The sequence below is a fragment of the Moschus berezovskii genome, chromosome 8 (assembly GCF_049115385.1).
Source record: "Moschus berezovskii isolate FMDL1 chromosome 8, NW_MosBer_1.0, whole genome shotgun sequence".
Taxonomy (NCBI): domain Eukaryota; kingdom Metazoa; phylum Chordata; class Mammalia; order Artiodactyla; family Moschidae; genus Moschus; species Moschus berezovskii.
The window spans coordinates 44,626,482-44,642,857 of NC_142467.1; positions in this window are offsets into that span (position 1 = coordinate 44,626,482).

The following is a 16,376-nucleotide window of genomic DNA, read 5'->3' on the forward strand; positions in this document are numbered from 1 at the left end:
ATAAAAATTATATATCAAGAAAATGGGCAGGATTCCCAGAATAAATAACTCTTTCTGTTCCCATCATAAGGCAATGGTGGCTATGCCTGGATAGGAGTGGCCTACACAATGAGACAAAGATAATAAATGTGACTAAGAAAATCATTCTCCATTTTAGCAAAAAGAGAGAATTTAAGAATGATGCATACACACACATATATCCTGCTGCTAAGCCACTTCAGTCGTGTCTGACTCTATGTGACCCCATAGACGGAAGCCTACCAGGCTTCCCTGTCCCTGGGATTCTCCAGGCAAGAACACTGGAGTGGGTACACACATATATATATGTATTTATATCCAACTGTTCTATTCTTCTGGAGAAGGCAATGGCAACCCACTCCAGTACTCTTGCCTGGAAAATCCCATGGATAGAGGAGCCTGGTAGGCTGCAGTCCATGTGGTCGCTAAGAGTCAGACACGACTGAACGACTTCCCTTTCACTTTTCACTTTCATGCATTGGAGCAGGAAATGGCAACCCACTCCAGTGTTCTTGCCTGGAGAATCCCAGGGACGGGGCAGCCTGGTGGGCTTCCATCTATGGGGTTGCACAGAGTCGGACATGACTGAAGCAACTTAGCAGCAGCAGCAGCAGTTCTATTCTTCAAAGAACCTGAGTTTAAAATTAACTATAATTTGAATTGTTGGGTCTCTTAACTTTGAAACTCATTACATTTTAGCTCTATAATAGCAGAGTTGTGTCAAAGGAAGACCAATGTTAAAAAAACCTGAAAATTCTGAGGTCTAGTCTCAGCCCTGTTCATTACTGCTGTGGCCTCTTTGACCTTGAAGGAATCCCCAAGTTTGGCCCAAACATAATGATGCTTCCTTCCCAAAAGTCAACACACACCTCTCACCTTTCACAGACTCGTCTCCCTTTTGCCCTGCCTGAGTCCAACCAGTTACCTCCATGCTGGCTGTTCCACCTGCACCTGTCCCAATCTTGGCTATTGGGACGTACATCTGTTTCAGCATCTATTTCAAGATTTACCTACCCTGGAAAGTCTTCTTTACTGTTACAGTGTACATATCTCTTCCTTCTGAGTTTTCATATCATAGAATATCAAGGAGGATGTCTACAATTTCATCTTATTGAATCCCATCTTCTTCCCATCAAGCTTTCATTTCTGTACACTCAAATGCCTGCAGGAGTGGGGCTGGCCTGTATTCATATAAATGCCTGAGTAGTATGGGATGTAAGAAAATGGGGTGAAGTATGTAACTGAAAGTAACACTTGCCTAGTTAGCATGATTTCTAAAATATTACACATACATAATAGCCAAACCAAATGCACATGCAACCATGTCAGACTAATGGACCACCACTGTAGACACTGCCTCATACTATCTCAGCCATGACATGATCAAGAATCCTAACTGAAAATTGACATATGATGCACATTATTTCCTATTCTATGTTATTTCAGCTGTATTAGAAATCCCTTGGGCTTCCCTGGTGGCTCAGATGGTAAAGAATCTGCCTGCAATGCAGGAGACCTGGGTTCAATCCCTGGGTCTGGAAGACGCCCTGGAGAAGGAAATGGTACCAACTCCAGTATTCTTGCCTAGGAAATCCATGAACAGAGAAGACGGTGGGCTACAGTCCATGGGATTACAGAGTTGGACACGACTGAGTGACTAACACTTTCACTTCACTTTCAGAAGTCATTTAAGAATCAATTAATACCGGAGTCTTTGCTGATTTGGAAGCACTCAAGTATCTGCAGTCTCTTGTATTGTTTCATAATTATTTTAAATGCATGCTTGGTCTTATTTCTCAAATATAAGCTCCTTGAGATCAGGATGCAAGCCATTGTGTGGCATACAAGGTTAAATGATAGACTGCGTTTCTTCACTTGACTCACGTACTCTGCACCCTGACCATAAGAATATCTCATTTGAAGAGTTTCTTTGGAGGCCTATTTTTAAAAATGAAGTAGTGAAGCAATTAAATCCAAATTGCTCACCCACAAGATGTGGGAGAGGCTCTCTCATTTCACTCAGAAATGTTGATTGTGGTATGATTTTTTTGTTTTGGTATCTCTGCAAAGTGAAAATTCCTCAAGCATTCATCACCCAGCAATTACACATAAATGTCGCAATTATGTTTCTCTTTTCCCAAGCTGGTGTCAGGAGAAAAAAATAAATAAATAAACCACATTAAATCCACTTAGGCAAGGCAGGTTTAAAAAAAAACACACACACACACACTTTAATGGGCAAAAATTATGTCAGTGATTCAGCTTCTGTTGGAGAGGAGAGGAATCATGATCATGGTTATTAGACCAGTGGCCTTATCATTTCATGATCAAGGTGCTTTCCTCTACAAAGTCAGCTTAGAGTCTGCTGTCTCTTGTTGCTGTTGTTTAGTCGCTCAGTTGTGTCCGACTCTTTTGCGACCCCATGGACTATAGCCCACCAGGCTCTGCTGTCCAGGCAAGAATCCTGGGGTGGGTTGCCATTTCCTTCTCGAGGAGATCTTCCTGAGCCAGGGATCGAACCTGCTGTCTCTGTCTTTTTTTAATTGAAGAACAGCTACTCTATGATGTTGTGTTGGTTTCTGCCATACATCAATATGACTCAGCCATCGGTATACATAAGTCCCCTCCCTCGTGAACCTCCCTCCCCTCCCACCTTATCCCACCTCTCTATGTTGTCCAGAGTCCCAGTTTGAGTTCCCTGAGTCATACAGCAAATTCCCACTGGCTATCTAGTTTACATACGGCAGTGTATATGTTCCCATGCTACCCTCTCCATTCACCCCACTCTCTCCTCCTCGCCCCCATATCCACAAGAATGAGGCTCATTTAAGTCAAAGCAGCCACCCCATGCCAAGGATGCAGCATCCTCAGCGAGTGACCAATGAAGAGATCATGCTTACTCTCTATTGCTAAAATGGAATGAAGGAACTTTTTAGGACTTTGTAAACTGCTTTAAAGAAAAAAAAACCTGTATTCATGCCCAGAATAGAGTTGATACTTCAGTATTGATCTGCAAATACATGTTGCATAAGTGAATTATCTCCGAACTTTGTTAGGATTTATATTTGGTAGTTCAGCAAAAAGAAGGAAAACAGAGATAGGGAATGTAGAAATTGATAATCAAATGACATTTTTACTGTGGAATGGAAAGGAGACTTGCCACTGCTTTTTTTAAAGTTGTGTATACACATATTTGTTTCAAAGAGTTTTCTCAATAAGAATGAAAATTTCCCTAGAATATCTTATCTCTTGTGTGCATGACCTCATTAACATCAAGAAATTATGCTCAGGGAAAAAGTATTGACATATTTAGGCTACTTATGATAATAACAATAACAGTATTTACAGAGTACTTATGTTCAAAGAACTTTGCTTTCATTTTTATGATTAATCCCTCTAACAATCATTTGAAATAACTAATATTATCCTCTGTTTTACAGGTAAGAAAAATGAGATGCAGATTAATTATCTTACCCACAGGATATAATTACTAAATAGTAGCATTGGGATATGAAACCCAAGGCAATCTAAGTTCAGAGATAGCAGATATAAACATTCTAGTATTTCTTTTCAAATCCCACCTTTACTGCATCAGCTGGCATTCCAGGGACTTGCTTTCCCCAGACACTTGTGTTCTTAAAGAGGCTGCTGCTGCTGCTGCTAAGTCACTTCAGTCGTGTCCGACTCTGTGTGACCCCATAGACGGAAGCCCACCAGGCTCCCCTGTCCCTGGGATTCTCCAGGCAAGAACACTGGAGTGGGTTGCCATTTCCTTCTCCAATGTGTGAAAGTGAAAAGTGAAAGTGAAGTCGCTCAGTCGCGTCCGACCCTTAGTGACCCCACGGACTGCAGCCCACCAGGCTCCTCCATCCATGGGATTTTCTAGGCAAGAGTACTGGAGTGGCTTGCCATTGCCTTCTCCTCTTAAAGAGGCAACTACCTTAAAATCGCAAATTGGCTTCTCCAAGTCTCTCTTCCAGGGGACAAAATTCTTCTGTCAGATATCACTTATTAGCAGGGCAATTTGGTCAACTATGTTTTGGAAACTTGGACACAAGCCCAGTCAAACCGGTTACTCTCCTGCAGGACCACTCAGAGCCTTCAATATGCCACAGCACAAGGAACTCTACTCAGTGCTCTGTCATGACTAAACTGGGAAGGAAATCTAAGAGTGGAACCATGTATATGTATGACTGGCTCACTGTGCTGTACAGTAGAAACTGGCACAAACTGTAAAGCAACGATACTCCAATAAAAGTTAATTTTTAAAACTACAAACTCCTCAGCATTGCCTACCAGACTAGACCTGTCGAGATCTGACTTCTTAGGACCTTCCGAAACCCCAGCCACCACACTCAACTCCCACCCCCACACCCTAATCACACTCCCCCATCTTCAGTACTTCTCACCAGCCCATCGCTTCACTCCCTTGGAGTCTTAGCTCTCCCCACACTCTCCCAGCTCTGTGCACTACTGACTCCTCCCTGGAACCTTTCAGGTCTCAGCTGAAATGTCGATTCCCTTAGAAAGCCTTTCCCCGTCTGAAGCCCATATGGCCCACTCTGGTTGTCCTTCTCCTGTTATTTCTTTTATTTCCTTCACACATATTGTTCATTTATTTACATACTTGATTATGGACTATTGACAGCTTTCTGAATAAAATGTCCATGAGGAGCTAAGGTCCAGAAGGAGAAGGACTCCATCTTATGCAGTGCTGGATCCTTTCAATTTAGGACAATCCCCGACACATACAGATGCCCAGTAAATGTTTATCAAGAGAATGAATAAATATCTGGGAGGCAGACCCAATCCATTCCTTTCCTAAACAAATCTGACCATGATCATCCCCCTATTTAGTGTATTAATTGAATTATAGTTGATTTACAGTGTTGTGATAGTTTCACCTGTATAGCAAAGTGATGTATATATGAGTGTGTGTGTATACAGATATATACATACATATGTATATACATTCTTTTTCAGATTCTTTTCCATTATGGATTATTACAAGATATTGAATATATTTCCCTGTGCTGAATAGTAAAAACTTGCTGTTTATCTATTTTATATACAGTAGTGTGTATCTGTTAATCCCAGGATCCTAATTTAATCCTCCCCCCTTTCACCTTTGGTAACCATAAGTCTGTTTTCTATGTCTGTGAGACTATTTCTATTTTGTAAATAATTTCATTTATATCATTTTTTTAGAGTCCACTTGTAAGTTGTGTCACCTTATATTGTCTCTCTCTGTCATCTTCATTTAGTATGACAGTCTCTGGGTCCTATGTTGCTGCACATGGCATCATTTCATTCTTTTTCATTGACTATATGTACCATATCTTCTTTATTCATTCACCTGTCAGTGGACACTTAGGTTGCTTCCATGTTTTGGCTATTGTAAATAGTGCTGCAATGAACATTGGGGTCCGTATATCCTTTCAAATCAGAGTTTTCTCTGGATATACACCCACGGTTGGGGTTGTTGGATTGTATGGCAACTCTATTTTTAGTTTTCTAAGGAACTTCCATACAGGTCTCCATAGTGGCTGTACCACTTTACATTCCTACCAACAGCGTAGGAAGGTTCCCTTTCCTCCACATTCTCTCTAGCATTTATTGTTTGTAGACTTTTTGATGGTGGCAATTCTGACTTGCTGCCTCTTTGTAGTTTTGATTTGCATTTTTCTAATAATTAATAATGTTGAGCATCTGTTCATGTGCCAGTTGGTCCTCTGTATGTCTTCTTTGGAGATGCCTATTTAGGTCTTCTGCCCATTTTCCTATTTTTTTTTTTTTAATTAAACTGCGTGAGCTGTTTGTATATTTTGGAAATTAAGCCATTATTGGTACCATCATTTGCAAACATTTTCTCCTATTCTGTAAGCTGTCTTTTCATTTTGTTTATGGTTTCCTTTGTTGTGCAAAAACTTATGAGTGTGATTAGGTCCCACTCGCTTATCTTTGCTTTTATTTCTTTTGCACTGGGAGATTCACCTAAGGAAACAAGCTAAGATTTATGTCAGAAAATGTTTTGCCTATGTTCTCTTCTAGGTGATTTATTGTTTCATGCCTTATATTTGAGTCTCTAAGCCATTAATTTATTTTTGTGTATGGTGTGAAGGTGTGTGCTAGCTTCACTGATTAACATGTGGCTGTCCAGCTTTCTCAGGACCACTTGCTAAAGAGACTGCTTTTTCCCTGTTGTCTGTTCTTGCCTCCCTGGACTCTCCATTCTATTCCTTTATTCAATATATCTGTTTTTGTCCCAATAGCATGCTCTTTTGATTACTGTAGCTGTGTACTATTGTCTGAAGTCTGAGAGCATTGTGCCTCTAACTTTGTTCTTTTACTTCAGGATTGTTTGAAAATTCCAGTCTTTTGTTGTTCCATATAAATTTTAGGATTATTTGTTCTAGTTCTGTGAAAAATGTCATGACAATTTGAGAGGGATCACATTAAATCTTTAGATTTCTTTGGATAGTATGGTCATTTTAACAATGTTTTATCTCTGATGGCCAGCTTTGGTTTAAGGACTCTACATCAGTTTTGCCAAACTTTCTTGGAATCAAAATACCACCTGATTTTTGAGGAATCTCCATACTGTTCTCCATAGTGGCTGTACTGGTTTGCATTCCCACCAACAGTGTAAGAGGGTTCCCTTCTCTCCACACCCTCTCCAGCATTTATTGCATGTAGACTTTTGGATAGCAGCCATTCTGACTGGTGTGAAATGGTATCTCATTGTGGTTTTGATTTGCATTTCTCGGATTATGAGGGATGTTGAGCATTTTTTATGTGTTTGTTAGCCATCTGTATGTCTTCTTTGGAGAAATGTCTGTTTAGTTCTTTGGCCCATTTTTTGATTGGGTCATTTATTTTTCTGGAATTGAGCTGCAGGAGCTGCTTGTATATTTTGGAGATTAATCCTTTATCAGTTGCTTCATTTGCTATTATTTTCTCCCATTCTGAAGGCTGTCTTTTTACTTTGCTTATAGTTTCCTTTGCTGTGCAGAAGCTTTTGATTTTAATTAGGTCCCATGTGTTTATTTTTGCTTTTATTTCCAATATTCTGGGAGGTGGGTCTTGGAGGATCCTGCTGTGATTTATGTCACAGAGTGTTTTGCCTACGTTCTCCTCTAGGAGTTTTATAGAATCTGGTCTTACATTTAGCTCTCTAATCCATTTTGAGTTTATTTTGGTGTATGGTGTTAGGAAGTGTTCTAGTTTCATTCTTTTACAAGTGGCTGACCAGTTTTCCCAGCACCACTTGTTAAAGAGACTGTTCATTGCAGCACTGTTTATAATAGCCAGGACATGGAAGCAACCTAGATGTCCATCTGCAGATGAATGAATAAGAAAGCTTTGGTACATATACACAATGGAGTATTTTTCAGCCATCAAAAAGAATGCATTTGAATCAGTTCTCATGAGGTGGATGAAATTGGAGCCTATTATACAGAGTGAAGTAAGCCAGAAAGAAAAACATCAATACAGTATACTAACGCATATATATGGAATTTAGAAAGATGGCATCCTTAACCCTGTATCAGTTCAGTTCAGTTCATTTCAGTCGCTCAGTCGTGTCCGACTCTCCACGACCCCATGAATCACAGCACACCAGGCCTCCCTGTCCATCACCAACTCCCGGAGTTCACTCAAACTCATGTCCACAGAGTCGGTGATGCCATCCAGCCATCTCATTCTCTGTCATCCCCTTCTCCTCCTGCCCCCAAACTTTCCCAGCATCAGAGTCTTTTCCAGTGAGTAAACTCGTCGCATGAAGTGGCCAAAGTATTGCAGTTTCAGCTTTAGCATCAGTCCTTCCAGTGAACACCCAGGATTCATCTCCTTTAGAATGGACTGGTTGGATCTAGAAACATAGGTGTATAGAACAGTCTTTGGGACTCTGTGGGAGAGGGTGAAGGTGGGATGATTTGGGAGAATGGCATTGTAGTATGTATATTATCATATGTGAAATGAATCACCAGTCCAGGTTCAACACATGATGCAGGATGCTTGGGGCTGGTGCACGGGGATGACCTGAAGGGAAGATATGGGGAAGAGGGAGGTGGGAGGGGTTTCAAGAGGGGGAATACATGTACACCCGGGGCGGATTCGTGTCAATGTATGGCAAAACCAACCAATATATTAATGTAAGGTAATTTGCCTCCAATAAAATTTTAAAAAATTAAAAAAAATAAGATGGGAGGGAAGGAGGTAATAAAAATTATGCATAATATAAAAAAAAATACCACCTGAGAATCTTCCACTCAGCCAACCTTCCTTGCTTTCTTCCTTCATTCCTTTTCTTTCTCTAGTTCATAAGGGACAGTCCTACACGGCACTGTGATAGCTCTTGAGCTTTCTTAGCCTTCTTTTACTCCATTCTCATTTTCCTCCATAAGTATTTTCCCAAATTAATCTCTTACAAATCTAACCTATTATATTCATTTCCTAGAGCAGCTGTGAAGATATCCCACGATCAAGGTAAGAGAAACCCAAATAAGACGGTAGGTATTGTGAGGGGGCATCAGAGGGCAGACACACTGAAATCATAATCAGAGAAACCTAGTCGATCTGATCACATGTACCACAGCTGAATGTGGTCCACTGGAGAAGGGAATGCAAACCACTTCAGTATACTTGCCTTGAGAACCCCATGAACAGTATGAAATGGCAAAATGATAGGATACTGAATGAGGAATTCCCCAGGTTGGTAGGTGCCCAGTATGCTACTGGAGACCAGAGGAGAAATAACTCCAGAAGGAGTGAAGGCATGGAGCCACAGAAAAACCAATACCCAGTTGTGGATGTGACTGGTGACAGAAGCAAGGTCCGATTCTGTAAAGAGCAATATTGCATAGGAACCTGGAATGTTAGGTCCATGAATCAAGGCAAATTGGAAGTGGTCAAACTGGAGATGGCAAGAGTGAATGTAGACATTCTAGGAATCAGTGAACTAAAATGGACTGGAATGGGTGAATTTAACTCAGATGACCATTATATCTACTACTGTGGGCAGGAATCCCTTAGAAGAAATGGAATAGCGATCATGGTCAATAAAAGAGTCCGAAATGCAGTACTTGGATGCAATCTTAAAAATGACAGAATGATTTCTGTTTGTTTCCAAGGCAAACCATTCAATATTACAGTAATCCAAGCCTATGTCCCAACCAGTACCGCTGAAGAAGCCAAAGTTGAACGGTTCTATGAAGACCTACAAGACCTTTTAGAACTAACACCCAAAAATGATATCCTTTTCATTATAGGGGACTGGAATGCAAAAGTAGGAAGTCAAGAAACACCTGGAGTAACAGGCAAATTTGGCCTTGGAGCACGGAATGAAGCAGGGCAAAGGCTAATAGAGTTTTGCCAAGAAAACGCACTGGTCATAGCAAACACCCTCTTCCAACAACACAAGAGAAGACTCTACACATGGACATCACCAGATGGTCAACACCGAAATCAGATTGATTATATTCTTTGCAGCCAAAGATGGAAAAGCTGTATACAGTTAGCAAAAACAAGACCAGGAGCTGACTGTGGCTCAGATCATGAAATCCTTATTGCCAAATTCAGACTTAAATTGAAGAAAGTAGGGAAAACCACTAGACCGTTCAGATATGACCGAAATCAAATCCCTTATGATTACACAGTGGAAGTGAGAAATAGGTTTAAGGGACTAGATCTGATAGACAGAGTGCTTGATGAACTATGGATGGAGGTTTGTGACATTGTACAGGAGACAAGGACCAAGACCATCCCCATGGAAAAGAAATGCAAAAAAGCAAAATGGCTGCCTAAGGAGGCCTTACAAAGAGCTGTGAAAAGAAGAGAAGCGAAAAGCAAAGGAGAAAAGGAAAGATATAAGCATTTGAATGTAGAGTTCCAAAGAATAGCAAGGAGAGATAAGAAAGCCTTCCTCAGTGATCAATGCAAAGAAATAGAGGAAAAAAACAGACTAGGAAAAACAAGAGATCTCTTCAAGAAAATTAGAGTTTCCAAGAGAACATTTCATGCACAGATGGGCTCGATAAAGGACAGAAATGGTGTGGACCTAACAGAAGCAGAAGATTTTAAGAAGAGGTGGCAAGAATACACAGAAGAACTGTACAAAAAAGATCTTCACGACCAAGATAATCATGGTGGCATGATCACTGACCTAAGCCAGACGTCTTGGAATGTGAAGTCAAGTGGGCCATAGAAAGCATCACTATGAACAAAGCTAGTGGAGGTGATGGAATTCCAGTTGAGCTATTTCAAATCCTGAAAGGTGATGCTGTGAAAGTGCTGCACTCAATATGCCAGCAAATTTGGAAAACTCAAAAGTGGCCACAGGACTGGAAAAGGTCAGTCTTCGTTCCAATTCCAAAGAAAGGCAATGCCAAAGAATGCTCAAACTACCGCACAATTGCACTCATCTCACATGCTAGTAAATCATGCTGAAAATTCTCCAAGCCAGGCTTCAGCAATATGTGAACCATGAAATCCCAGATGTTCAAGCAGGTTTTAGAAAAGGCAGAGGCACCAGAGATCAAATTGCCAACATCCGCTGGATCATGGAGAAAGCAAGAGAGTTCCAGAAAAACATCTATTTCTACTTCATTGACTATACCAAAGCCTTTGACTGTGTGGATCACAATAAACTGTGGAAAATTCTGAAAGAGATGGGAATCCCAGACCACCTGACTTGCCTCTTGAGAAACCTGTATGCAGGTCAGGAAGCAACAATTAGAACTGGACATGGAACAACAGACTGGTTCCAAATAGGAAAAGGTGTACGTCAAGGTTGTATATTTCACCCTGCTTATTTAACTTCTATGCAGAGTACATCATGAGGAACGCTGGGTTGGAAGAAGCACAAGCTGGAATCAAGATTGATGGGAGAAGTATCAATAACCTCAGATATGCAGAAGACACCACCCTTATGGCAGAGAGTGAAGAGGAACTCAAAAGCCTCTTGAGGAAAGTGAAAGAGGAGAATGAAAAGGTTGGCTTGAAGCTCAACATTCAGAAAACTAAGATCATGGCATCTGGTCCCATCACTTCATGGGAAATAGACAGGGAAGCAGTGGAAACAGTGTCAGACTTTATTTTTGGGGGGCTCCAAAATCACTGTGGATGCTGATTGTAGCCATGAAATTAAAAGACGCTTACTCCTTGGAAGGAAAGTTATAACCAAGCTAGATAGCATATTAAAAAGCAGAGACATTACTTTGCCAACCAAGGTCCGTCTAGTCAAGGCTATGATTTTTCCCATGGTCATGTATGGATGTGAGAGTTGGACTGTGAAGAAGACTGATTGCCGAAGGATTGATGCTTTTGAACTGTGGTGCTGAAGAAGACTCTTGAGAGTCCCTTGGACTGCAAGGAGATCCAACCAATCCATTCTAAAGGAGATCAATCCTGGGTGTTCATTGGAAAGACTGATGCTAAACCTGAAACTCCAATACTTTGGCCACCTCATGCGACGTTGACTTACTGGAAAAGACTCTGATGCTGGGAAGGATTGGGGGCAGGAGGAGATGGGGACGACAGAATGAGATGGCTCTGATGCTGGGAGGCATTGGGGGCGGGAGGAGAAGGGGACGACAGAGAATGAGATGGCTGGATGGCATCACCGACTCGATGGACATGAGTTTGAGTGAACTCCAGGAGTTTGTGATGGACAGGGAGGCCTGGCGTGCTGTGATTCATGGGGTCGCAAAGAGTCGGTCACGACTGAGCGACTGAACTGAACTGAACTGAGGACTGCCTTAACCAGGGTGAAAACTGGGTGGCTTAAACAATGTAACTTAGTTTACCACACTTCCAGATGCTGGGAATCCCAGATCAAAGTTGCAGCTGGGTTTTTTTTTTGAAAGCTGTGAGGGACAGCCTGTTCCAAGCTTCTCTCCTAGCGTGTTGTTGCCTTAGGTGTTCCCTGAATTGTCTTCTTCCTATATCTTTACATCATCTTTCTTTTGCACATGTCTGTCTTTGTGTTCAAATTTCCTTTTTATTAAGACACACTCATACTGGATTAGAGTTCATCCTAATGACCTTATCTTAACTAGATTATCTGCAATGTCCCTACTTTCAAAAAAGATCCCATTCACAGGTACTGAGGGGAATAGGACTTTAACATCTTTTTCATTAATTTTTATTGGAGTATAGTTGATTTACAATGTTGTGCTAGTTTCTGCTGCTGCTGCTAAGTCACTTCAGTCGTGTCCGTCTCTGTGTGACCCCATAGACTAAAGCCCACCAGGCTCCCCCGTCCCTGGGATTCTCCAGGCAAGAACACTGGAGTGGGTTGCCATTTCCTTCTCCAAAGTGTGAAAGTGAAAAGTGAAAGTGAAGTCGCTCAGTCATGTCCGACCCTTAGCGACCCCACAGACTGCAGCCTACCAGGCTCCTCCATCCATGGGATTTTATAGGCAAGAGTACTGGAGTGTTAGTTTCTACTATACAGCAAAGTGAATCAGCTATGCTTATACCTATAGTCCCTCTTTTTTGACTTTCTTCCCATTTACATTAGCACAGAGCATTGAGTAGACTTCCCTGTACTATACAGTAGGATCTCATTAGTTATCTATTTTATGCAGGGTATCAATAGCGCATATATTTTTTGCAGGGACACAATTCAGTCCACAAAATCCATTTTAGTGTGTTCTTATGGGAGAACCTGAGCTAACTGAACAAGAGAATTCAGAAATTTCAGTAAGTCTATTTATACTTAAAGCATGCATCAATTCTAGAATTACCATTTGCCCTAGCTGTATTTTTGAAAATGGAAAATCCTGTATTCTTTAAGCTATAAAAAAAAGTGCTAGACATTTTTAATCTTTAAATTAATCTAATGGAACATAATTATACTAATTAGATGCATTTAAAATTTTTATCAGAAATACCTCACAATATTAAAGTACAGCTATTTTAAGATAGGCCAGTTCAGTTCAGTTCAGTTGCTCAGTCGTGTCCGACTCTCCGCAACCCCATGAATCACAGCACGCCAGGCCTCCCTGTCCATCACCAACCCCCGGAGTACACTCAAACTCATGCCCACAGAGTCGGTGATGCCATCCAGCCATCTCATTCTCGGTCTTCCCCCTCTCCTCCCACCCCCAACCTTTCCCAGCATCAGAGTCTTTTCCAGTGAGTCAACTCGTCGCATGAGGTGGCCAAAGTATTGCAGTTTCAGCTTCAGCATCAGTCCCTCCAATGAACATCCAGGATTGATCTCCTTTAGAATGGACTGGTTGGATCTCCTTGCAGTATAAGGGACTCTCAAGAGTCTTCTCCAACACCACAGTTCAAAAGCATCAATTCTTCGGCGATCAGCCTTCTTCACAGTCCAACTCTCACATCCATACATGACCACGGGAAAAACCATTGCCTTGACTAGACGGACCTTGGTTGGCAAAGTAATGTCTCTGCTTTTTAATATACTATCAAGGTTGGTCATAACTTTCCTTCCAAGGAGTAAGCGTCTTTTAATTTCATGGCTGCAATCAGCATCTGCAGTGATTTTGGAGCCCAAAAATATAAAGTCTGACCCTGTTTCCACTGTTTTTCCATCTATTTCCCATGAAGTGATGGGACGAGATGCCATGATCTTTGTTTTCTGAATGTTGAGCTTCAAGCCAACCTTTTCACTCTCCTCTTTCACTTTCATCAAGAGGCTTTTGAGTTCCTCTTCACTTTCTGCCATAAGGGTGGTGTCATCTGCATATCTGAAGTTATTGATATTTCTCCCAGCAATCTTGACTCCAGCTTGTGCTTCTTCCAGCCCAGCGTTCCTCATGATGTACTCTGCATAGAAGTTAAATAAGCAAGGTGACAATATACAACCTTGACGTACTCCTTTTCCTATTTGGAACCAGTCTGTTGTTCCATGTCGAGTTCTAACTGTTGCTTCCTGACCTGCATACAGGTTTCTCAAGAGGCAGGTCAGGTGGTCTGGGATTCCCATCTCTTTCAGAATTTTCCACAGTTTATTGTGATCCACACAGTCAAAGACTTTGGTATAGTCAATGAAGCAGAAATAGATGTTTTTCTGAAACTCTCTTGCTTTCTCCATGATCCAGCGGATGTTGCCAGAGAGAGGATAATTTAATTTTTCCTTTTTTTGAATAATAGTGAGATTTTACTTGGTCTAGCTCTGCTTTCCACAAACTGTGTTCCATGGAACACAATCTTTCTGTGAGATATAATAGATATTGAAAAGTAGGGATGTAGGTGGAGATAAAGATGGCAGAATAGAAGGATGTGAAACTCCTTTCTCTCAAAAATACATCTACATGTGGAACTATTCTCATAGAATACCTACTGAATGCTGGCAAAAATTTTCATACCATCAAAGGTGCAAGAAAGATCACCATATAACTGGGTAGAACAAAATGGGAAAATAATGGAATTGGGATGGGACCTGCACCTCTGGGAGGGAGCTGTGAAAGAGGAAAGTTTCCTTCACCCTAGAAGCCCCTTCACTGGCTGGGAGATAAGCCAGGACAGAAAGGAAGTATCAGAGGCTCAGAAGAGAGTGTACCAGCCAGCTTGCAGCAGGGAAGACACACAGAGACCTGAACAGAGGGTTCTGGCCACCTCGATGACTCCCCAGCTGGAGAGGCTTGCCTGCTGATGTGCAGAGCTGTTTGGTGCTAAAACGAAAGCTTCAGTGGACAGACCTGGGGAGAGGCCTCAGCCTATGCAAAGACAGTCCCAAGGTCTTAAAATGCAGCCCCAAGGTTGCAACTGGAGATGTGTTTGTCTGTCCCATGCTTCCTAGTCTTTAAAAGATTACTAATAACTATTAGGAACTATTTTTTTTTCCTTGGAGATCACTGGCATTGAACAGGCCCTCCCAATTTCCCACCCCTGGGCTAACTATAAATCCTAAGAATAGACAATTGAAAGATTTCACTCCTTTGCCACCATCAGGCTTGGTGATGTTTCCTTAGTTGGTCTAACTGTCATTCTGTCTACCTAAGTTTCCAGGGAAGAGGCTCTCCTCCTGCAAGGGTTATGAATTGTGGTCTATGAAGTCCTAAATGTTTCTGTATCAGTTGGGTTCTTTTCAGTTCAGTTCAGTAATTCAGTTGTGTCCGACTCTTTGCAACCCCATGAACCGCAACACGCCAGGCCTCCCTGTCCATCACCAACTCCTGGAGTCCACCCAAACCCATGTCCACTGAGTCGGTGATGCCATCCAACCATCTCATCCTCTGTCATCCCCTACTTCTCCTGCCCTCAATCTTTCCCAGCATCAGCATCTTTTCAAATGAGTCAGCTCTTCGCATCAAGTGGCCAAAGTATTGGAGTTTCAGCTTCAACATCAGTCCTTCCAATGAACATCCAGGACTGATCTCCTTTAGGATGGACTGGCTGGACCTCCTTGCAGTCCAAGAGACTCTCGAGAGTCTTCTCCAACACCACAGTTCAAAAGCATCAATTCTCCTGAGCTCAGCTTTCTTTATAGTCCAACTCTCACATCCATACATGACCACCGGAAAAACCATAGCCTTGACTAGACGGACCGTTGTTGACAAAGTAATGTCTCTGCTTTTTAATATGCTGTCTAGGTTAGTCATAACTTTCCTTCTAAGGAGTAAGCGTCTTTTAATTTCATGGCTGAAGTCACCATCTGCAGTGATTTTGGAGCCCCCCAAAATAAAGTCAGCCACTGTTACCACTGTTTCCAGTGATGGGACTGGATTCTTTTGGCCCCCACTTAATCAGCTTGTGCCACTCTCTCCCTTATCCGTGAACCTCCAGCCAAACAGGATTTCTTTCAGCTTCTCAGATGCTTTAAGTCCTATCCTGATTGAGGACTTTACCCAGAACACCCTCTCCTCTTCCCCTGGCCACACCTGCACTTGGCCAGCTCATCCTTCAAACCCTGGTTTAAACAAGCTCCTTAAAGATGCTTTGTACTATCCCTGAGGTCTCTAAAGCATTACTAAGTCAATATATCCAATTCCAAAGCTCTATGAGCAGTCCCACCATCCATAGAGTTACACAAACTGGAATCACCAGTTTTAGTCTGCTGGTGGCAATTGTACCTACCTTGTAGGTAGAGCCATATGAGAACTGAAGATGCAGAACTCTGGCTCCAACTGTGACTGGACTTGCTGGATAAGCAAGCCAGACATCTGCTTTCCTTCTTGAGCTATTGGGTTGGTCAAAAAGTTCATTTGAGTTTTTCTATAAGTTTGAATGTTTTCCTGCTACTTTGAGCAGGATTTCTATTATTATATCCAAAACAGTCCAAGCTAATAAGTTTTCTATGGTTATCCTCATCATCAGTATATTTGTTGTTATTACTGTTATCTATTTGGAAAAAGAAGCAAACCCATCTCTGTAGGAGATGTGCATGT